The sequence below is a fragment of the Delphinapterus leucas genome, chromosome 16 (assembly GCF_059928025.1).
Source record: "Delphinapterus leucas isolate spDelLeu-1000000601 "Yukka" chromosome 16, BTC_Dleu_Yukka2, whole genome shotgun sequence".
Classification (NCBI taxonomy): Eukaryota; Metazoa; Chordata; class Mammalia; order Artiodactyla; family Monodontidae; genus Delphinapterus; species Delphinapterus leucas.
The window spans coordinates 70,847,982-70,872,302 of record NC_143144.1 but is presented as its reverse complement, the minus strand read 5'-3'; the positions used below and the strand labels follow the sequence as shown (position 1 = coordinate 70,872,302).

The window sequence follows — 24,321 nt, the reverse complement described above, 5'->3', positions numbered from 1 at the left end:
TTCAGTGACAGTAAGTCAAAATTTGACTCTGAAAAAGATGACTCAAAGAGACTAGACAACTACCCAGTAAATGATGGAGAAAAGTTTGCGTGAATAATGTTTATCTGAATTGTTTACTCAAGACATCAGATAAGTAAAAGTTTAGATTGCAATTCTTTGTTTGTTTGTTTGTTTTTGTTTTTGCGGTACACGGGCCTCTCACTGTTGTGGCCTCTCCAGTTGCGGAGCACAGGCTCTGGGCACGCAGGCTCAGCGGCCATGGCTCATGGGCCCAGCCGCTCTGCGGCATGTGGGATCTTCCCGGACCGGGGCACGAACCCGCGTCCCCTGCATCAGCAGGCGGACCCTTAACCACTGCGCCACCAGGGAAACCCGCAATTTTTTTTTTTAAAGGAGATTATATAATTTATTTATGAGTCTTGATCTCTCCAACAGAGATTAACTGATCCAAAATGAAAATTTGGGGCAATACATGTTAAAAATGTTTTTATGGGGTTTAAATAAGAAAATGGCTAGCATAATGAAAGTATGCATGTGTATATATGTGTATTCTTCTATTGCCTCTAATGAAATTAATTTAGGGATTCCTTAATGTTTCAATGGAAAATTATTTTCTGTGATGATTTCGGTCACCAGAAGAATAGTACTCTCCATGAACTTTATTTTCATAAACTTGGATTTTACTTTGTTATGGTGGTGTTAGTAGGGAATCATGTTTAGGGAAGGAAAAGCATTTGGGGCCCAGTAGTAATAAATCCAGTGTAACTATGTTCTGAGTTGATTTCAATTACATATTTAAAATATTTTGACTTCTTTGGGCTTGGTGTTTTAAACTTTTTATAAATCATTAATTAAGAGTTATAACTAGAAAAATTGCATGTAGTCTACAAATATAGGTATTTTTAACATAGAGGAGATGGCCAAGTCATTTAAGGTCTTTTTTTTTTTTTTGAGTAATAGTTTTTTCCTAGAATTGTCATTTTTCATTGGTAAAAAGATTTTTCATAATTTTGAATGTTTTGCTTTGGAAATCCAGGCATGTTATTTAAAAGCAGCCTCAGCCGTCTTATTTTCAAACACAAAAACATCTTTCTACACAATTAGCACCATTATGGCAGCTTGGAAATGATTTGTTTTGCTGTTATTATTGCAGAATATGCAAAACCTCATTTAGGGACCATCCCAAATATGGGATTTATTTTACAAATAAGTCGCAACAACCGAACTTTTCAAGGCTCTGTTGAGAACTGTATGTGAAATTCTTAGTTCCAATAACCTAACACTTTGGTAGGTAAAAATGTTCAATTTTAAAGCAAAACAAAAGAAGAAAAAAATCTACCATCAACCCAAAATAAATGGATGGCAGCTCTTGAACATCCTTACCATGTGTAGATAAGAAGAAATAGAATTAAGCCAACAAAGGGGAAAATGCTTTACTATACATTACGTGTATTCGGAACTTTTCAGAAAGCTCCTTTACACTCTTATCTAAACATTGAATTACCAGATGCACCGACACTTGACAGGATGTTTTCAAGTTCTCATGACATTGATTTAATAGGAAAACCTTTTCCACTTGATGTCAGTGCCTTTTATTTCTAAGTTATTTATCATTTACCCTGTATTTATTAATGTACCTAAATATGAAACTGGTTTTCAGAAAAACTAAATTATTGCTTTCTTCAGTTATTGAGTTATATTCTTGTGAACCAAATGCATTTAGAATTTCCTTATTTGGTCCTGAATAACTATCTATACTAGACTAGGGAACTCCAAGTACTAATACCCAAAATTATCTGTCTTGAAAGACTATTGATATTGCCTTGTAACTTTTCTGGTTGTTTTATTACTGTTCATTCAGTTCATTTGGTATTGATCTTAGAAAAATTCCAAATAAGAAGTTATCTGAAATCAGCAAAATCATAAGCTAATGGTTATAGTTAATAGAATGGTTTAGGTATGAGAATTCCTTCTAATCTGAATAGTTGGAAGCTTTTAACTTGGTAATCATTTTGTATGCTAATTATATTTCAACTTTCCTTTAGTATCTACCCCTTCTCCAGAAAGTAGGCATACTCGCTTTGCTTAGGAACTCAATCCCCCATGATTTCACTATTCTACTTTTGGTAAGCCAGAAATATTTTATAAAACACTTGTTATGGAGTGGACCAATTATACAACACCAAGTATAACACAAAATTATTCTTTTCCTAAACAGTCATAGCCAGCCCAGAACTAGGGTGAGGCAGGAGAGATGCCTAGAATGTAAAATTTAAAGAGGCAAAAGGTAAAAATCCTTTTTAAGGCTGACCCTGCAGTTGCTTGACCCTGAGAGTGAGTGTCTCCTTAAGCGCTATTCTAGGAAATCTCTCTTGCCTCAACCTAGTTCCAGGTCCTGATTCGTAGCACCTAATTATGTTTCTTTGCTATTTTGGTGAATCCAAAGTGGTTTTCTAAATAGAATATCGTTATAGCTTTGTTTTTAATATACATTGAAACATAAATATTATAATCTGAATTTAGGAGAGTACATTTTCAAGAATTTCCAGATTCATCAATATAGAGCTAATTATACCAGCACCAAAACCCAGATTCCTTTGAGATCCTTCCGCTGGGGTATTGTAAACACTTTCAGGGCAGGGCTCATATCTTACTCATCTTATGATCTAGTACCTTTTTCAGTATGTGGTCTGGTTCAGAGACAGTTCTAACAGATGGTAAATGCTTGAATGAATCTTGAATAAACAGTGAAAAATCCATCTATGTTCTAAGAATCTGACTTCCAAAATTCTTTTACATGTTTTCCTCAGGTGAAAATAGTGTGATTCCAGAAGAACCACTAAAAATAAAAATATATTGAAACTACTCAGTTGATTGTTTGGGTATATTAAAATGTCCATGACTTCAGTGTAGGAACAATTTAGAGAATAAAGTTTTATTTTTTGTCAAGATCTATCAATTTAGTTCAATTGTCACTAAAATCAGTCACTGAGTATTTGAATCCTCTCTCTTAGAACTTATTCTGTCTGTTGAGTAAATGCTATGTGCCCCACACTATTCTTGGTGTTGTGTGGAAATTAAGAATAATTCAATCTAACAAGGATTTATTGAGTGATTATTCTGTATAAGGTGAAGGGGGTATAAACATGTTCTTTGTTCAGGGATTCACACATAAATAAAATAGTCTCAAATGTCAGAAAAGTAGTATTAGGAGCGAAAGACATGTCCCTAGGCACCGTGACAAGTGATATAATACCAAACACTTCAAAGGGAGAAATTAATTCTGATAAGGAAGAGTCCATAGGGAAGATGCCTTTTTACATAGTCCTTAAAACATTAACAGACCTTTCATAGGCTGAAGAGAAATCTAAGAGTTAACAGACCTTTCATAGGCTGGAGAGAAATCTAAGAGTTAACATACCTTTCATAGGCTGGAGAGAAATCTAAGGGTTAACAGACCTTTCATAGACTGGAGAGAAATCTAAGAGACAGCCAAGTCCTGGAGCTGTGACAGTGTAAATTGTGCAAGAGGAGCTTTGAGCAATTCGTGTGTTGGCGTGTGGAGCTCAGACTAGAAGGAATAGGTGGAGGAAGATGGCACACAACTCTGATAACCCTACTAAGGAGTTTAGAGGTTATTCTGAAGAATATTGAGAGTTTTTGAAGATCTGGGGGCAGTCAACATATACCTATGTGTTGGAAATGAAGTAAAAGTGAGATAGATATTGATATATACACACTTATGAATACACACATATATGAATATACACATATATGAATATACACAGCTTGACAGGAGAACTGGGCTAAGCCTTGAACCTTGAGAAACACGATAATTATGGAATATCTGAGGTGTTGACATTTAACACAAAATCCTTGCCTTTGAGGAGCTTAGCATTTCCATAGGGGGCTGGGAAAAAAGCTAATATATGTAAGATAGTTAAGAGATAAATTAGTGTGGTTTTAGATCTTGAGAAAGGAAAGTTTGGGGTAGGTTGGAGTTGTATGAGCTAGTTGATGAAATAGGATACACGTGAAACTGGTTAAGAAACAAAACCGCATGTAAACAATTCATGAGTGATCAATTGAACTGGTCTTTAAGAAGTTCATTTAATTTAAATCAAACTTGGTTTATATAAGTGCTGCTGTTCTGTTTGGGACTACATTTTGTGGTTTAAAGCTATTGTAGATTACATAGGGATTTAAAACACCTAAGAACACTATTTGTTTGTCCTAAATATGATAGACTTTTTTTCAATGAAAGAGGAAATTTCGTAAAGACAAATTACATTACCTGTATAAGCCCTTCTGCTGTTTCAAAATGGAAAGCAAGGAGCTTAAGATCATAAAGCAATGCTCAAAGCAATGCTTTAATACACTATTAGATAATGTTATTAAACTTTTGTTTTTTTTTAAGTTTGTTTGAAAGAACTGTTACGGACTTCCTGCTGAGGCTCTGAGCTCTGATTAGGTATCACGTGGGATAAGCAGATAAAATTGTAAATGAACCAAAAGCAACAGTGTCTGGAAGGGGAATAAAGGCCAAATACCCTTGTTTTGCTAAATCAGTCAGGTTTTTTTATTAGTGTCTTTTATCCATGGAAAGAGTGCTAAACTCTGTTTTGTTATGTTTTGGTTTTCTTTTTTTTTTTTTAAATAGCTTTAATTGAGTTATAATTCACATACCACCACATCACTTACCTATTTAAAGTGAGCAATTCATTGGGTTTTGGTATACTTATGGAGTTGTGCAACCATCGCCACAATCAGTTTTAGATTATTTTTATCACCCCCAAAGAAATCCTATGCTCATTAGTAGTTACTCCCCAGGCATCTCCTCTCCTCCCCCCCACCCAACTGACTACCACCCACCCCCTCGTCCTGGGCAACAACAAATCTTCCTGTCCCTATAGATTTACCTATTCTGGACATTTCATATAAATGGAATCTAGTACATGGTCTTTTGTTATTGGCTTTTTTGACAGTGTTTTCAAGGTTCATCCATATTGTAGCATGTATCAATGTAAGTATTCCATTCCTTTTTTATGGCTAAATAATATTCCAGTGTTTGAAAATACCCACTTTGTCCATTCATCAGCTAGTGGATATGTGGGTTATCCACTTTTTGGCTCTTGTGAATAATACTGCTGTTAACATTTTGTACAAATTTTTATGTGAACATATACTTTCATTTCTCTTGGGTATGTACCTAGAAGTGGAATTGCTGGGTCATATGGCAACTCCGTTTAAACTTTATGAGGAACTCCAAATTGTTTTCCAAAGTGCTTCACCATTTTACATTTTCACCAGCAATGTATGAGGATTCCAACCTGTCCACATCCTCACCAACACTTGTTATTATCTGCCTTTTTGATTACAACCATCCTGTTGGATATGAAGTGGTATCTGGTTGTGGTTTTTATTTGCATTTCCCTAATGACTAATGATGTTGAGCATTTTTTCACTAATTCTGTCTTGAAAGATTGCACTGTACAGAAAGCTCAATTAAATGATTGTTCTAAAATGTATTATTTAAGCCTAAGTAAAACAGTCAGTTTTTATAGATTGTGGCCTTGATTTGCTAGAAGATGATGATTAATAATGACAGGTATATAATTTTGGTCTGATGAGAATTATTTGAATTATCAATAATAAGATAAATTTAAATGCATAACAGCATTGCAGATATGAAGTGGTTATATGCAATGCAGGTAACACAGATTTAGTGCCTCAGATTGCAGAAAGGAAGCAAAATGATCTTCATAATTATAAGTTGGAAAGGAAGACTTCAGATAGGAAGTTTTAAAATATTATGGTCGATAACAGCAGCTGACTTGAATAAGCAATGCAATTTATAAAAATGGTCAACAGTGTTGATGTGAATATATAAATGTAAATTTTTATCCAGTTTTTAAACGTTAAAATTGCAGCATGAACAACTGACACTGTGGAAATACAAAGTATCATGAGAGATTACTACAAGCAACTATATGCCAATAAAATGGACACCTGGAAGAAATGGACAAATTCTAAGAAAAGCACAACCTTCTGAGAATGAACCAGGAAGAAATAGAAAATATAAACAGACCAATCACAAGCACTGAAATTGAAACTGTGATTAAACATCTTCTAACAAAAAAGGCCAGGACCAGATGGCTTCACAGGTGAATTCTGTCAAACATTTAGAGAAGAGCTAACACCTATCCTTCTCAAACTCTTCCAAAATATAGCAGAGGGAGGAACACTCCCAAACTCATTCTAAGAGGCCACCATCACCCTGATACCAAAACCAGACAAGGATGTCACAAAGAAAGAAAACTACAGGCCAATTTCACTGATGAACATAGATGCAAAAACCCTCAACAAAATACTAGCAAACAGAATCCAACAGCACATTAAGAGGATCACACACCATGATCAAGTGGGGTTTATCCCAGGAATGCAAGGATTCTTCAATATACGCAAATCAATCAATGTGATACACCATATTAACAAACTGAAGGAGAAAAACCATATGATCATCTCAATAGATGCAGAAAAAGCTTTCAACAAAATTCAACATCCATTTACGATAAAAACCCTCCAGAAAGTAGGCATAGAGGGAACTTACCTCAACATAATAAAGGCCATATATGACAAACCCACAGCCAACATCATTCTCAATGGTGAAAAACTGAAACCATTTCCTCTAAGATCAGGAACAAGACAAGGTTGTCCACTCTCACTACTACTATTCAACATAGTTTTGGAAGTTTTAGCCACAGCAATCAGAGAAGAAAAAGAAAAGGAATCCAAATCGGAAAAGAAGTAAAGCTGTCACTGTTTGCAGATGACATGATACTATACATAGAGAATCCTAAAGATGCTACCAGAAAACTACTAGAGCTAATCAATGAATTTGGTAAAATAGCAGGATACAAAATTAATGCACAGAAATCTCTTACATTCCTATACACTAATGGTGAAAAATCTGAAAGAGAAATTAAGGAAACACTCCCATTTACCATTGCAGCAAAAAGAGTAAAATACCTAGGAATAAACCTACCTAAGGAGACAAAAGACCTGTATGCAGAAAATTATAAGACACTGATGAAAGAAATTAAAGATGATACAAACAGATGGAGAGATATACCATGTTCTTGCATTGGAAGAATCAACATTGTGAAAATGACTATACTACCGAAAGCAATCTACAGACTCAATGCAATCGCTATCAAACTACCAATGGCATTTTTCACAGAACTAGAACAAAATATTTCACAATTTGTATGGAAACACAAAAGACCCCAAATAGCCAAAGCAATCTTGAGAAAGAAAAACGGAGCTGGAGGAATCAGGCTCCAGGACTTCAGACTATACTACAAAGCTACAGTAATCAAGACAGCATGGTACTGGCATAAAAACAGAAATATAGATCAATGGAACAGGATAGAAAGCCCAGAGATAAAACCACACATATATGGTCACCTTACCATTGATAAAGGAGGCAAGAATATGCAATGGAGAAAAGACAGCCTCTTCAATAAGTGGTGCTGGGAAAACTGGACAGCTACCTGTAAAAGAATGAAATTAGAACACTCCCTAACACCATACACAAAAATAAACTCAAAATGGATTAAAGACCTATATGTAAGGCCAGACACTATAAGACTCAGAGGAAAACATAGGCAGAACATTCTATGACATAAATCACAGCAAGATCCTTTTTGACCCACCTCCTAGAGAAATGGAAATAAAAACAAAAATAAACAAATGGGACCTAATGAAACTTCAAAGCTTTTGCACAGCAAAGGAAACCATAAGCTGAAAAGACAACCCTCAGAATGGGAGAAAATATTTGCAAATGAAGCAACTGACAAAGGATTAACCTCCAAAATTTACAAGCAGCTCATGCAGCTCAATATTAAAAAAGCAAACAAACCAATCCAAAAATGGGCAGAAGACCTAAATAGACATTTCTCCAAAGAAAATATACAGATTTCCTACAAACACGTGAAAGGATGCTCAACATCACTAATCATTAGAGAAATGCAAATCAAAACTACAATGAAGTATCACCTCACACCAGTCAGAATGGCCATCATCAAAAAATCTAGAAACAATAAATGCTGGAGAGGGTGTGGAGAAAAGGGAGCCCTCTTGCACTGTTGGTGGGAATGTAAATTGAGACAGCTACTATGGAGAACAGTGTGGAGGTTCCTTAAAAAACTACAAATAGAATTACCATACGACCCAGCAATCCCACTACTGGGCATATACCCTGAGAAAACCATAATTCAAAAAGAGTCATGTACCAAAATGTTCACTGCAGCTCTATTTACAATAGCCAGGACTTGGAAGCAACCTAAGTGTCCATCAACAGATGAATGGATAAAGAAGATGTGGCACATATGTACAATGGAATATTACTCAGCCATAAAAAGAAACTAAATTGAGTTATTTGTAGTGAGGTGGATGGAGCCTAGAGTCTGTCATACAGAGTGAAGTAAGTCAGAAAGAGAAAAACAAATACTGTATGCTAACACATATATGGAATCTAAAGAGAAAAAAAAGGTCCTGAAGAACCTAGGGGCAGGACAGGAATAAAGACGCAGACGTAGAGAATGGACTTGAGGATATGGGGAGGGGGAAGGGTAAGCTGGGACGAAGTGAGAGAGTGGCATGGACAGGTATACACTACCAAATGTAAAATAGCTAGCTAGTGGGAAACAGCCACATAGCACAAGGAGATCAGCTTGGTGCTTTGTGACCACCTAGAGGGGTGGGACAGGGAGGACAGGAGGGAGACAGACGTAAGAGGGAGGAGATATGGAGATATATGTATATGTATAGCTGATTCACTTTGTTATAAAGCAGAAGCTAACACACCATTGTAAAGCAATTATGCTCCAATAAGGATGTTAAAAAAAATAAATAAAATAAGGGCTTCCCTGGTGGCGCAGTGGTTGAGAGTCCGCCTGCCGATGCAGGGGACACGGGTTCGTGCCCCGGTCCGGGAAGATTCCACATGCCGCGGAGCGGCTGGGCCCGTGAGCCATGGTCGCTGAGCCTGCGCGTCTGGAGCCTGTGCTCCGCAACAGGAGAGGCCACAACAGTGAGAGGCCCGCGTACCGCAAAATAAATAAATAAAATAAAATAAAATTGCAGCATGCTATTTAAGATCTTTTGTGAAGGCTCGATAATGAGATAAAGAACTTATTTGGGTCCTGTTTAGTCTTAAATCCTCTAATTATATAATTCCTGGTTAACATCCAGGTTCTTTTAAGTACATAATAAAGCACAGTGTTTTAAACAGTTCAGCTATTCACGTCATGAGAATAATCAGCCAAGAAACTTATCTTTTTGTTTCTAAGCTGTTGACGTTTATATAAGAACTTTTTACTTACCCCAGGTTGTGTTCTAGTAATTTATTCATATGTATTAAAATTTTTAACAAGTGTCTGACGAAGAACAGGTGAGTTAAGTCAGGAGTCGTGAGAAGGTCAGCACAAAGTTCTTTTTGTCACCATTTGAAATCCCTGGACAAGAGGAAACAGATGGGTTTGGTTACATTACCCTTGCTGTGCCAAATAAACAATTAAGGAAAATGTTACATATCCTTTTGCTACACGTCTGTGTCTAGGCTGGGAATCGTGCTTAACATTAACAATGCTGGCCTTTCCAGCTGCTCAATATTTAATGGTAGAAGCTTGAAAATTTTTTTAATACATAGCATGGAAACATTCATTTAAATCCTCATTGAATGACTTAGTTCATTAATTCAGGAAACATTTACTGGGTGCTAATTATCTGTAAGACACTCTGCTGGGCAGAGGAAGGGGCTTGATTCCTTAGGGGGACCAGGTAGCATTTAAAATGAATTTTAAACATGAGTACAATTGGGATACTCATAAAAGATAAAAGCTCAGAGTGGCTGTTGTATCTAAAAAAAATCAAAGATGCTTGTGAGAAAGGTTCCACTGAAGGACTAGGTGGGCAGCATCCATACAGCCAAGAAACATTTAAGTGTCCACAAAAGGAGTACAGGCAATAAACAGAACATTTCGAAAACAACCAAAAATACAGAGATACCTGCATTTACAGGGCTTGTGGAATATACAAAGTAAATGGGGAGTCATAATATTGAATACATTATAGGGGAAATAGGATGGTGTGGGCAGAGATAGCGTCCAAGTTGGGAGTTGAAAGATGAGTGTGGCCTGAGCATCTCCTCCTGGCATTCAGACACATTCAAAGCAACAACTTGACAGAGACATTCTGGAAGCCTTTTGAATCTTCCACGTCTCACAAAAGTATCAAAAGGGGAGTCTTTTCAATGTATATTTGTTAAAAGTTATTGTAAAAGGAGAGAATTCTTAAGCTAAAATATTAATGGAATTAATATTAATGGAATTTCAATTAAATTGGTGGATAGACCATGCTTATTTTTCTCCTCTCCTTCCCAAAATTCATTAACATGGTAGTAAAGGTATTAAAAAGAAATAGATTCACAAGAATAATTCCATCAGTGGTTGAGAGATTAAACAAGAAATTTCTGGAAGACAGAAAAAGATCAACTGGACAGACTAGATGACAGATGGTATGATAGAGACTCTGGAATGAATTGAAGCTGTGTAATTGTGTGCATATGTGTATAATTATGTAAGTGAAAAACAAATGATACTATTAACATGAGGCAAACCAAAAGCTACACAAGAAAGGAAAATGAACTTCGGTTAAACTACTTGGTTCTGCAATGAGCAAAATTAACACTGATGTTAACAGTGATAATGGTTTAATCAAAGTCAGTGATGTAATGCTAATAAGGAATGGAAAAGGGGAAGATGTGAGAGAGAATGGTTAAATCAGTTCCCTGCTGCAAAGTCTCCCGTGGGTTCCAAATGCAATTAGAGTAAAAGTGAAATTCCTTATCATGGTTTAAGATTCCCACATGGTCTGGTCCCTGTCTGCTTCCCTGAACCCATAGCCTCCCACCCTCCCCTCTTGAACCATCATTCAGTGACACTGGCCTCCTTTCTCTTCTTTAAACAAGTCAAGGTCTTGCTCTCCTCAGAGCCTTTGCCCTTGATCTTTCCTGTGTGTAAAATGTTCTTTTGTCAGAGAATAAGTTGGTCCCTGTTACCCATTCTTTTCTCCCACAGGAATAGAATTTTAGCTCAGCACATGGCTGTCCAGAATAGAAAACACATTTCAAGTTTCTCTTGCAGCTAGCTGTGACTATGTGACTAAGTTCTGGCCAAAAGTATGTGAGCATAAGACATGGGAAATTTCTGAGTTGTGCCCTTATAAAGAAGAGATGCACCCTTCTCTTTTTTTCCATCTTGTTCTGTGAAACATGAATGTAGTGAAGATATCTTGGACCTTACAGATGAGGAACAAGAAAATAGAAGGAGACTGGACCCCTGGCTGGCCTACCCTCAGGCTATTACATAAGGAAAAAAAAAGAAAAAGAAAACAAAGTCACTTGTTTAGGCCATTGTTATAGGGTCTGTTACATGCACCTGACCCTTATCCTAATTAATACCGTTCTTGTTCTAGATCTTCACAATACAGGCTCAACTCAAATGTCATTTCGGAGGAACATTTCTTGACCTGAAGTCATTCTTACTCTTACTCTGTTTACTTCTTACCTGAAGTCATTCTTACTCTGTTTTACTTTCTTTATAGCACATAGTAGTATATTAAATTGTCGTATTTAGTTCTTTGCTTTTTAATTGGCTTTCTCCTAGAATTAAGTTTCACAACGTAATAATCTTGTCTGTTTTGCTCATTGCCTGGAACAGTGTCTGGCACATAGTAGTGAGTAAAAGGTATTAGTTGAATTATTGACTCCATCACACTGCAAGTCAAAAGACCAAATAGATCAATCAATACAAAGTGGCATACCCATATTATTTGGAAATATAGAGATCAATTAGTAAAAATATTAGCTGAATTAGCTAAAATATTCTTAAATGGCCGCTTCTGGGAACCAGAGCTGGAGGGGAGACCGTTGGCACAGGGTGCTATTGTTTTTTTATTATAAACCCTTTAATACTATTTGATTTTTTAACGTGCATTTATCACTTTGGGAAAGATCAAATTTAAAAATAAACAAATCAATAAAACACTGTGTGGTCATCACAGGGGTAGAAAAATATTTAATGACATGGAAATATGAAAATAAAAAGAGTAGGTTATTGGGCTTCCCTGGTGGCGCAGTGGTTGAGAGTCCGCCTGCCGATGCAGGGGACACGGGTTCGTGTCCCGGTCCGGGAAGATCCCACGTGCCGCGGAGCGGCTGGGCCTGTGAGCCATGGCCACTGAGCCTGCGCGTCCGGAGCCTGTGCTCCACAACGGGAGAGGCCACAACAGTGAGACGCCCGCGTACCACAAAAAAAAAAAAAAAAAAAGAGTAGGTTACATAACACATCAATATGTAGAGCAGGATCCATTTTTGTATATATATGAAGCATATATGCATAAAAAAGATGCTAGGTTATAGTCAATGCATATGGCAAATTCCTAACTTTAGATATAAATGGATATTCAGGTTTTATTAATAGAATCAGCTTTTTCCTGATTAACAATGTCGAATGAATATTTAAAGACTTTAGGTTTGAAGAGACACCATGTTATCTTCCTTCCTAGGTGTCCTACAGGCCACTTAATGAGCCATTTCTTGAGGAGTTTTACCCTAATCTAAGAGCGGTAAGGAGCCACTGGAATGTGTTAAGCAGGGATGGCGTGATAAGATTGGTTTCAGGCAGTTTTCTCTCCCTGAATTGTGGAAATGGTTTGGAAAGCCAAGCCTAGAATCAGAGAAACGATTCAGGAAGCAGTTGATGTAATCAAGGCAAGAAATGATGGATTCCTAAAGTGGGAAAGCAGCGGCTGGGTTAGAGAGAGGAGGGCTGCCTCAAGAACAACAGGACAGTGTTAGCAGGATTGGTGAGAGTGAGGCATGTTCACAGCTATAAGCTCTGTGAGGTCAAGGACGGCTTTTACTACTCCATCCCGGGGCCAACCTAGAACAGTTGCTGGTACATGTGGACACAGTGAATATTTGTGATCTAAAGAAGAGGAAAGAATCAAGGGTGAGTTCAGCAGTCTGACTAGGTTACCTGGGTGACTGATGGGCTGTTCGCTGAGCAATGACATGGGGGGCAGCGTGGAGAGAGGGAGACTAGTGAGTAGCTTGAACTTGTTGGCTTACAGATTCCTGGTGCCTGTTGACATAAAGGCAGTTGGGGAACATTTGGATCTCCAGTGCTAGAAGATCTTGGCTAGAAATAGGTTTGAGAGTCACCAGCATTAAATGAGGAATGCTGCCAATAGAACATTAAGATCAGTTCTGAAAAATGCCCGTAGTATTTAGAACAAAGAGGTCATGAGTGATGATCACTTGGGGAGCTTAGAATATATGAGGAAATAGGGACTGGGGACCATTTTATTGTATTAAGGAGACTGACGGAGTGAGCTACCACCTTTTCCTCCTTTTTAGGGTTTTCCCCTTTTAATTTTAATGCTTCTCTGAACTTGTAACCACTACTACATTGTCGCTTTCTTATCAAGTTTCCAGTGACTAATTTGGCAGCAGGAAGGTTTTTCCACTTGGTCACATTTGTAATCAGTGCACTATCAGTGAGCTGACAGCACTTTGTGCTGGTCAGAATGTGGCCCTACAAAACCAGTCCTCCGAACGCTTGGCTTTTCCTGCTCTATGATTACATCCACGGTTCCTATGTGTCTTTTTCACCTTTCCTAGAATAACGATATACACACACACATGCACACACACACACACTCAAGATCCAGAAAAAGATAATAGGTTTTGTAACTGTACAAATTATGCTGCTGTCATATTTTTGATTATTGATTGACAATTGGATTGTGTATTTTTCCAAATTTTCTTGACTAAGGATATTCTCAGCACATGAATATTTTTCTTTTTTTTTTTGGCCTCATCAGGCGGCATATGGGATCTTAGTTCTCTGACCAGGGATCGAACCTGTGCCCCTTGCAGTGAAAGTGCACCATCTGGACCATCAGGGAATTCCCACGTGGATATTTCCTGAATACAGCATTCCCCCACCTTTTTCTTTTTTCCCTCAAGCCATTATTTCTCTTTTAGCACACCTCCATAATATTATTACTTTTCCTTTGTAATTAACCAGCCATGCTTCTTGCTTCTCCTTAACACGAAATCTCTCTTTCTCGTCTTGTATTTCATGATTTTCTCTTTATAATAATTCTTGTAAGCAATAAGTGATTTGGCAAATTACATAAGAATATTAAAGGCACGATTATTTTGCGGTAGCTTGTACTGTATTCAAACAAAATGTCTCTAATTGTGTGCCACCTGTTTTGTCATCAAAACATTTACTCCAGTACTACTCAGCACCTTCTCGGTGGCAGGCACCACATGTGTGCTATAAATTTCAATAGCAAATACAGGCCTGAGAAACTATTCAATAATTTTCTGAATGAATGAGAAACCTCAGGCAGTCACTGATACAGACAGGAGTTTGTGGGGAGAGTATGAAATGAGATTAGACGTCACACTTGGAAAACCCTGTAGATAAAGCCATGACAGCAGTGGTGGTCCCTACCACAGCAGCCCAAACAGGAGCAGGTAAAGTGATGGATGGCAGGTCTTGAGTACCTTTTAGAGATGAACATGAATGTGTAAAGCACCCTCACTCCCCGTGGCTCTTTGATGATGAAAACTTTTTGGTTGGAATGGCCACCAACCAAAGGAAGAAGGAAATTTTTCTAGCTCCAATTAAACATGGTGAAATTAGCCAGATGAGCTGGGAACACTAACATCATTACATGATGCTCAAAGGAGTCAGGTGTTAGCTCTGCAAAAAGGCCGTTGGTATCATCATCATACAACTTGTAATTATTAATTTATGGCTCTCCGAGAAGAGATATTGCTGACACGCGAGGTGTCGTAATGGAAAATTTTGGCTTAGTGTCCAGAGACTATAATTTAGGCCTGATTCTGCCACTGATTTCTGACCTTGGGCAGATGAATTCACTTCCCTGAATTACTGAAATGAGGTCTGTTTCCTCCACTAGAATGAGAGAGCTGATAGATCTCTAGGTCATGGCTATATAATTCTATGAGTCTGTTAGCTCAGTTGCTATTTTGTTCAGAGTGTTTCATGCTTTTCCAGGACTTGGACATGATGGTTTTGGTCAAGCTACTTATCACAACATATATATTCTATAATATTAAAATATGTTAGATGAGAAAATGTTTTAAATCAATTTATTTTATTATTTAATTTAAATATATATGTATGTGTATATTTATATATATATACATATCTATACATATATATAAATATATAAATGGCAGAACTTCCTTCCGTTTAGATTTGGGACCTTGAAGGTAAAGTAATGGAAGAATTGATCCCTTATAGTGGTATTAACTAAAATGGTTGTATTAACTCTAAACTAGGACCAGGAGCCAATAGCAATAGACCTGCCCGTCAGTAAGTGAATGAAAGAATGAGTAAGCAGAGCACATTCATTCTTCTGCATTCTCAGGAGGTAGTGAGCATACAGGAGCAGAACAAACCCACAAATGCAGATTATTCATTTTGATAAACAAGGTGTTATACAAGCAGTTGGTAAGACCTATATATTACATCAATTGCCAAATAATGACATAGTTTAGAACTGCGGTGTCCGGATTCAGCCTAGTGGTGCAGTACGTTAACAGGTTCTGGCAGATCTATGCAACCTCTCTGGTGATTTTGTTGGCTAATAATATACTGCAGTATCTGCTCTTCCCCTGAACTTAGAATAAATTGATGATCCAAGAGGCATCAACAAGGATATATTTGAAGGTTTGGGGTGGCTTTGGGGAGAATAGAAGTTGAGTGACCCTGAGTAAGAACTGCTCATTTGGGCTTCCCTGGTGGCGCAGTGGTTGAGAGTCCGCCTGCCGATGCAGGGGACACGGGTTCGTGCCCCGGTTCGGGAAGATCCCACGTGCCGCGGAGCGGCTGGACCCGTGAGCCATGGCCGCTGAGCCTGCGCGTCCGGAGCCTGTGCTCCGCAACGGGAGAGGCCACAGCAGTGAGAGGCCCGCGTACCAAAAAAAAAAAGAACTGCTCATTCATTTCCTACTCATAGGAGGGAATTTTGCATCCCATTCCCTTCCATATACTCAGGATACCCTCCATAGGCTTAAGATAGCCAGATTCTCAGATGGAAAATAGCTTAATTCCCTATAAGGCAAGATAGAGGCCTGGCCCCTAGTGGGAGCACAAGAGGACAAGCTATTTTGCTTTTCGAAAAAAGAGTGGCTTTTTAAAGTTCCATTCTTTCTCTCTCTCTCTCTCTTTTTCTCTCAATTAGTCTCCAGAGCCAGCTTTTCAACCACAAGTAAGATGGATACAAACACACCAGATTCAATCTCCACTGGTCATTGTTCACCCATTTTGGCAACACCTATCCTCCTAACAGCTAAAGGATCAAAAGATAATAAGCACTACCCTCTGTTTATCCCTAAAGGGGTCCCTGGAGACAAGTTTTTCACCGTTTCTTGGCTTTGGTGAGAGAGGATGTTGTTAACCGACTGCCATTTTAGTGGTCAGATTACAGTGTCAAGACTAACAGGGCAGCTGGTTTGCTTCACCGATAAAAGAATGAAAGTCCTTGCTTGTAAATAGCTTTGTCTGTGTTAGCCACCTCTTAAATTAGCCTTGCTACCCTTGCATTCCCCAACGGCTACTTCAAAAGCTCTGCTCCTTCTTAGGCTGAGTCACCCTGGTGACTAACCTTGGTAATCAGCTCCTGGAGGTTTTCATTGTGGCGGAGTCTTAGCGCCTGTGTGTGATGGCTCTGAATCTGGTGGGATATGGTGAATCTGTGTTCTATGTTTGCCTGCTCCTGGTAATGGGAGTGTTTGTGTGGAGAGGGATGGGGGAGGAATGCTCCCCTGCTAGGATCTGAGCAACTGGGTGCTACTGAATTTCGTCACCACTTTATACACACCTATCAGATTCATCCTAAAAATAAGAAAGGTAATTTATTCCCAGTTTTATTCCTAAAAATAAGAAAGGTAATTATGCCAAGACTGCAGAGAGCAGCCTCTCAGCTCTTCAGAAGTTCTGAGTCTCACCTGTAAGTTCTGCTAGGAGGTGATACTTTCTACCTACTCTGTCTTCTTAAAAATAGTCACCTGACAGACTTTGCAACAGCTGGTGGAAAAGGAGGTTGGATAGTGAAAGGAGAAAAGAATACAGTGCCTAGAACAGGAGAGGGAGGAGGAAAAGCAGGATGAGGGGGGAGGGGGACAGCAGGAAGGAGAAGAAGGTGGCAACCAGATGATGAAATGAGACCATTTTTTGTAACAAAGCATTTGCCTTTATCTCTTCCCAGGTATCCAGAAACCTCCCACTGTGGGCTGTTCGGTTCACTCACAGAAGGACTTTCTAACTCCTCGTGGGTTTCCTTCTGAGCTTAGAGATCGCTCGGATGACAGCTTAATAAAGGGGTGAGTATAGCTAAAACAGCTCTCCTTCATTCCAGGGTTTCTCAGAGTATGATCTGTGGGCATTTCTCAGAATTACCTGGGGCCCTAGTTTAAAAAAAAAAAAAAAAGACAAATTCCTGGACCTCAATCAGTATCTCCAATGGGTGGAGGGGGAATCTGGGGATTTACAATCTGCAGGGTTTTTTTTCCTTTGTATTTAAGGAGGAAGGACGCAGATTATTCTTAAGGCCCCCCAAAATTCGTGAATCACTGCTTTAATCCATAGGCCTCAGAGCTCCGTTTTTCTCCCTGTAAAGGATAAAATTTAACAGTATTGTAGCACTTGCATCATTAGCCAAGAAATGTAGGCCGTTGCTTAGTTCTAAGCATCCTGAAACATTAAAGAAAAATGTGTGTACAAATATTGAAAGAGAAAACAGTTGCTTCATTGCTATGATACATAGTCAGATATCATGAAAGATACCAGCATCGTAAGTCACAAAAAGGAAGTAAATTAGGAAGCTCATCTACTGGTGGCTTAAGAATATAAGTACTATATACAAGGAAAAAGATGACACACCTGAAAGCAAAGCTTGAATGAGGAAGTGGCTTTGTTAGGGATCTCTCAGCAGACTTTACTGCAGTGAATTTCTAGCACAGGCTGCCTCCTCTCCATGATGGAGGCATTCTTCCCTGCCTCGTGGTGGACACAACAGCTCATTACCCACAGTTTGCATGTTGTGGGTCCAGGAAATGCAGCTGACTTTGAATAGTACTATGAATTTGAGGTGGAAAAACATTGAGATCTAGTGCCTGGCCAGGTAGCTGGCTTATCCCCAAAATGTAAGCCCATGTTTCTGGGTTTTCTCTCCTGGGGACTCAATGTGCAGGGGCTTCCAGAAGTTAATCAGAAATGACCCACAGAAGGGTAGAAAGACAACCCACCTCATGGTGTCAGATGAAACATCAGGTACACCTGAAAACCTGGTATCTGAGAATAACTCAAGACACGAGCAAACAAACACCAACCAAAAAAGCCCCTATGCTTTCCATTTTGTATTCTGTAATGACCCATCTCTTAAACTTTTTTTTTTTCATGGATAGGAGTAGAAGAAAGAAATTCTTATATGTACTTAAACTTAAACCAAATTAACTCTATCAAAAATAGGATCATTTTAAATAAACAATGGGATTGAAGAATGGAACATTCCAAGAAGAAAACAATCAATAATTAAAGTTTTTTGTAGGTCAGTAATCCACTGAGTGGATTAAATGAACATTTTGTGGAACGATGAATTGGATAGAAAACAGTTCTGCTTTTTATGTATTTATAAAGGTTTATGTTGCTAAATTAGGGAGTTTTTCATTTTTATACAATCCTTATAGGTTTTGACAAATACTGCTTACCTACTGACTATTATTAACGTCAAACAACAAAACAGCTAGTTATTTTATCAGCAGCACAAGTTTATTCGGGAGCAGCAAAGAATTGCAGTTCAGGACATGCAATTATGGTGAACCACATGCAAGTCTAGTAAAACAAAAGAGAGGAAACTTTTATAGAGGAGAAGGGGAAGTTGGGAGGGGCTGTTAAACAAAAAGTCCATTGGAAAAAACTGGGATTTCTAAGTATAGTAGCTTTTTATTAGCTGAATTGTAACTGTGTCATTGATTTCTTGTCATGAATCAAGTAACAGAGCTGAAACTGACATTTAACTTTGTAAACTTCAAGTGCTGGAATGCCTGAAATCATTACATTACACGAGGATTACTCAAAAAGCTGTCCTTCTGTTCTTGTGTTTTGTCAGCCTTTGAAATATTTAGCATGTGTGGATTTGAATCCAATAAAAGATATGTACTTTCTAGGTACCTTAGAATGAGAAAATAGTGAGAGAACTTCACTTGTAGTAATTGGGGCTTTTCTGTGATGAAGGGAACAAATATGGCCATTCTGCATTGTAAAAGCTGAGATTGAATTTTGTTGTTGTTGTTGTTTTGTTTTTTTAAACATCTTTATTGGAGTATAATTGCTTTACAATGGTGTGTTAGTTTCTGCTTTACAACAAAGTAAATCAGCTATACATATACATATATCCCCATATGTCCTCCCTCTTGCGTCTCCCTCCCACCCTCCCTGTCCCACCCCTCTAGGTGGTCACAAAGCACCGAGCTGATCTCCCTGTGCTATGCGGCTGGTTCCCACTAGCTAATTTCCATTTGGTAGTGTATATATGTCCATGCCACTCTCTCACTTCGTCCCAGCTTACCCTTCCCACTCCCCGTGTCCTCAAGTCCATTCTCTACGTCTGTGTCTTTATTCCTGTCCTGACCCTAGGTTCTTCAGAACCACTTTTGTTTTTAGATTCCATATATATGTGTGTTAGCAAATGGTATTTGTTTTTCTCTTTCTGACTTACTTCACTCTGTATGACAGACTCTAGGTCCATCCACCTCACTACAAATAACTCGATTTTGTTTCTTTTTATGGCTGAGTAATATTCCATTGTACATATGTGCCACATCTTCTGTATCCATTCATCTGTTGATGGACACTTAGGTTGCTTCCATGTCCTGGCTATCGTAAATAGTGCTACAGTGAACATTGTGGTACATGACTCTTTTTGAATTATGGTTTTCTCAGGGTATATGCCCAGTAGTGGGCTTGCTGGGTCATATGGTAGTTCTATTTTTAGTTTTTTAAGGAACCTCCATACTGTTCTCCATAGTGGCTGTATCAATTTACATTCCCACCAGCAGTGCAAGAGGGTTCCCTTTTCTCCACACCCTCGCCAGCATTTATTGTTTGTAGATTTTTTGATGATGGCCGTTCTGACTGGTGTGAGGTGATACCTCATTGTAGTGTTGACTTGCATTTCTCTAACGATTAGTGATGTTGAGCATGAGATTGAATTTTGTACCATTCTTGGTACTGTTTTCTTCTGACTCCAAATTTTGAAAGTACAAATGAAAGCCGTGCCTTTTTTGGATTAAAATAAATGATAGACAACAATCTCCTTTTTGCTTGTCTAGTGTTTTATTATTTACAAATCCCTGTCTCACTCATCTCACTTATCCAAATCCAGACCAATATACGCAGATGTCCTAAAAGTCCTTACTTAGAGCTCTGGTTATCAGTTTGTTCTCTTTCAAGGACCAGGTGTGCACAAGCTGGGAAAGTTCCTGGAGGCAGGTTGGAATAGAAGGCCTCTGCCACTTTTGTTCCACATCCTTATATCCCTCCAAATGCCACTACTTCTGCTTCCACGTGCTCTACTCAGACTGGTAACCTAGTGTCATTCCGTCTTAGGGAGCACGTGGGGAGCCGGGGGAATAGAATGACACCACACTTTTTATTCCTTTTTTGTTCCTGGCCGACTTTCAAACCGTCAGATCTTCTATGAGATGTTTAGTGCTTCTTACCAATTCATCCAATGAATCTGGGGGTTAGGAGTGCTAGGTTCAAGTTCTCATTTTGCTACTGAGTTACCATGGGCATGTCTTTTGACTTTCTGGAGTCTTTCAACCTTACTCTGAAGATGAGACTGTTAGATCAAATGGCCTCGCATACTCCATCCAATTCCAGTACTTTCTGTATTATGGAGAATCTTTGACTCTCTGCTGTAAGTGAGACATACAGGAGACTGTAAGGACAGACAGGAAACAGAAGTCCTGGTACCTGCCCTTCAGTAACTACAGTGCAGTTGAGGGGTTAAGGCTTTCAAACAAGAGTCAAGTTATCAGTCCAAGGCTATGTGTTATGAAATGCCCAAGCAGCTGACTGCCGAGACTCACAATCCTGATTGCAGAGCTTGAAAATAATACTGGATACAGTTTGTAAAAAAATCTGTGAGCTCTTGGGAGGCCAAATATCATCAACAGTCTTTTGCAATTTATTGGAGTAGGGACAGGCATCTGCGAATTGTAGATATTTACATAGATGAAACGCAATACTCTAAGGGGATTAGACTGCATCTCAGTAAAAATGAAATGTCTAGTCACCATATTGTAAATTTAATTCCAACCAGAATCTTTATTAAGCCTTTTGGGGCAGGAGGACATGGGGATATAAACATTTTAAAACTCGGCTATTCTCCAGAAGCCAGCACTCTTTCCAGTTGCTGAGAAGAGAATGTCCTATTTTAGTCACATTTAAGTAACTTTAATTGAACTATTAACTCCTTATTAGCTAGTTTGAGACTAAGAAAAAGTCAAGGCATGTACAAGTATTTAGAACAATGGCTACCTTTGTGATGAGTATTCTTAACCATTCTTGGTAACAAGTCAGGGCCTTCATTAGATCAAAGCCCCTAGTATAGGGCTCTGTACGTGGGAGACACTCAAAAAATGGTAGCTGAGGGACTGACCTTGAAATTCCAATATACCCGAAAGCCAACTTTAAAGAAAATAATTAGCAGTTGCACATTTGAAAATTTTGTACGTGGTTTGCATTTCAATTGTTTTTCCATCTAAGCCATATTTTTCAAATGAGGAAACTGGGGGTCATAGAGATTAATTTGCTCAAGATTATACTGCCATGGCACTTTAATTTTAAATTCCATGGTTCTTTCCAAAGTCTTGAATGTTTAGAACATAAATACAGACATAGATAGATACAGATATTTCTCTCAATAACTTTGCATTTTTTGGAAGCAAAGAAGTCCTTGAGAAAGAAACATCTTTTAATCTGTGATTTCTTTTCCTTCCCATTCCGTTTTCCAGGCTTTCATATATCTTGCCTTGGTTTAATGTGTTGAACTTCCCAAATATCAGACCCAAAGATAAGTTTCAGAAAAAGTCAAAAAACACAACCTTGAGAATAATTTTTAAGAAGTCCTCCAGTCTTTAAAGATTCCTTTTGGTGCCCAATGTACATTTGAAGCGGAGTAGGACCCTATATGGTCCTTGCCCCACCATGTCCTCAGCCCGCCTTTTGTCCGTGGAAAAACTTTAGCCAAAGAATAAGTTTAATCAGACAAGTGAGAAATGCAGAAACAGAGGAAAACAGTCAAAGGACACCAAATAATAATAGTTTAGTCATTAAGCATAGTCAAGGACCTTTAGGTCCTCCTTAAGGGCTATAGATAATATTCTGAGCCATATCCTGTGAGCTGTCTTATAGATACTGAAAGCCCCACCAGGTGGAAGAAGTGAACTACATGATGACAAGACTGTAGCCATGACACAAGCTGCCACAATTCTAAGAATTGGTCTTTAAGAAATGGAAACAAACTGATCCTGGAACTGAAGATTAACTATGCCCGAAACAATCGAGATGACACTGGTCAGACCACCAATGACCAATTTCAAGATAACTGTCAGAGCTGACTGTATTGTTTCTGCATGTAGCCCCCTCCTTCTGTCTATAAAAGCTCTTGCCCCCTGATTGTCGGGGGAGGGGGGAGACGGCCTTTGGACAGGCGTCCGCCCTCTCCCCACCCCCTGAGTTGCCGGCCTCCGAAATAAAGCAACTTTCCTTTCCTACCAACACTTGTCTCTCGAGAACTGGCTTTCGAGCCGCGAGTAGCCGGACCTGGGTTTGGTAACACATTGGCCAGGCTTCTTAACCAGGGCTGGCGTCTGGCCTGGTTTTTTATTTCCCTCTACTGCTACCTGCTGGTAGTGGATCTGCAATGGCATCTTCTAGACCATAGACCATGTGATCATTCATGTTTCTAGGGTCAGATTCTCTGTCAATCAGTGATCCTCAACTTCAGCTGCTTATTAGAACAACATGGGATGTTTTCAAGAGTACTGAGGCCCAAGTCTCACCCCTAGAGATTCTGGTTCAATTTGGTCTGGGGAGGGGCTCATGCATTGGTATATTTTCAAAAGCTCACCAGAGAATTCTAAATTCTCGGCCAAGACTGAGAAACACTGAGCTAAATCAATTAAATCTCCCTAGTACAGATAATAGGAAGGGTAATATAACTGTGAAAAATATGCATTCGATTTTGTCATATCTAGACCAGCACCCCAATTTGTTTCTTAGCGCTGGTACAACTCATTGCAGCTCTAGGTAATTTTTATGGATTAAAAAAAATTGAAATCAATTATTTTCTCTGCAAACTTTCAGGATTTTCCTCATGACTAAACAGGAATCCAGCCTAAAATAAGTTAGCTTTATTTTTTTTACTGCATTTCATATTATAAGCTATGATATAAATGAATACTAAAAATAAAATGAGTTATGAAAAATGTATAATTCAGAAAGAGGTGGCTTGCATTTCATATTAATGTTCCTGTAAGCTTAGCATTCCTTTGTCACGTGAGTCCATGTTACACTAAGTCAGAAGCTTTCTTAGTATTATAAGCAGGCAGATTGAAAACACAATTTATTTGAGATTGAATTTCTGTCCAGTCATGAGGAAAACTGAAAATTTCAGAAAGAGAAATTAATATAAGCTTTACACACACACACACACACACACACACACACACACCACATCATGTACAGATCTTATATATTTTCACAAATTACAAATGAATTGGAAAAGGGATTTGATTTTCTTGGAAGTGAATTTAACAGATGATCCAAAGAACATCTATTAGAATAAATAAATGTTTATCCTGTATTCCCAGGAGGTATTCCATAGGCCTGCAGGTCAGGAAGAATTTCCACACCCTAGTCAATCCCAATCTCAAATAGCCCAAAGGAAAACATGGCATATTTATCCTTTAGATCCTCGTTATTTCTGGGAGGCTTTATATCTTGTCAGGACAGAATGTCAGAATCTATCATCACCTACACCTGTGAGGCCTTGACACTTTGACCGGCTGGACTTCCTAGCATTTGGGAAACTACAGCTGTGGCATTTTTTCTTTAACTGCGTGAGCTTTCTGGAAAAAGA

At 38.5% G+C, this 24,321-nt stretch overlaps 1 protein-coding gene across 1 annotated transcript in view; it reads left to right on the top strand.

Annotated features, from left to right (window-relative positions):
- Positions 1–23,564, top strand: part of DCLRE1A (DNA cross-link repair 1A) — a 45,185-nt gene extending 21,621 nt beyond the window's left edge. Inside the window, exon 11 of the mRNA XM_089898195.1 lies at positions 6–23,564. The gene's annotated coding sequence lies outside the window, so the exon portion shown is untranslated. The remainder of the gene's footprint in view (positions 1–5) is intronic.
- Positions 23,565–24,321: the final 757 nt, after the last annotated feature.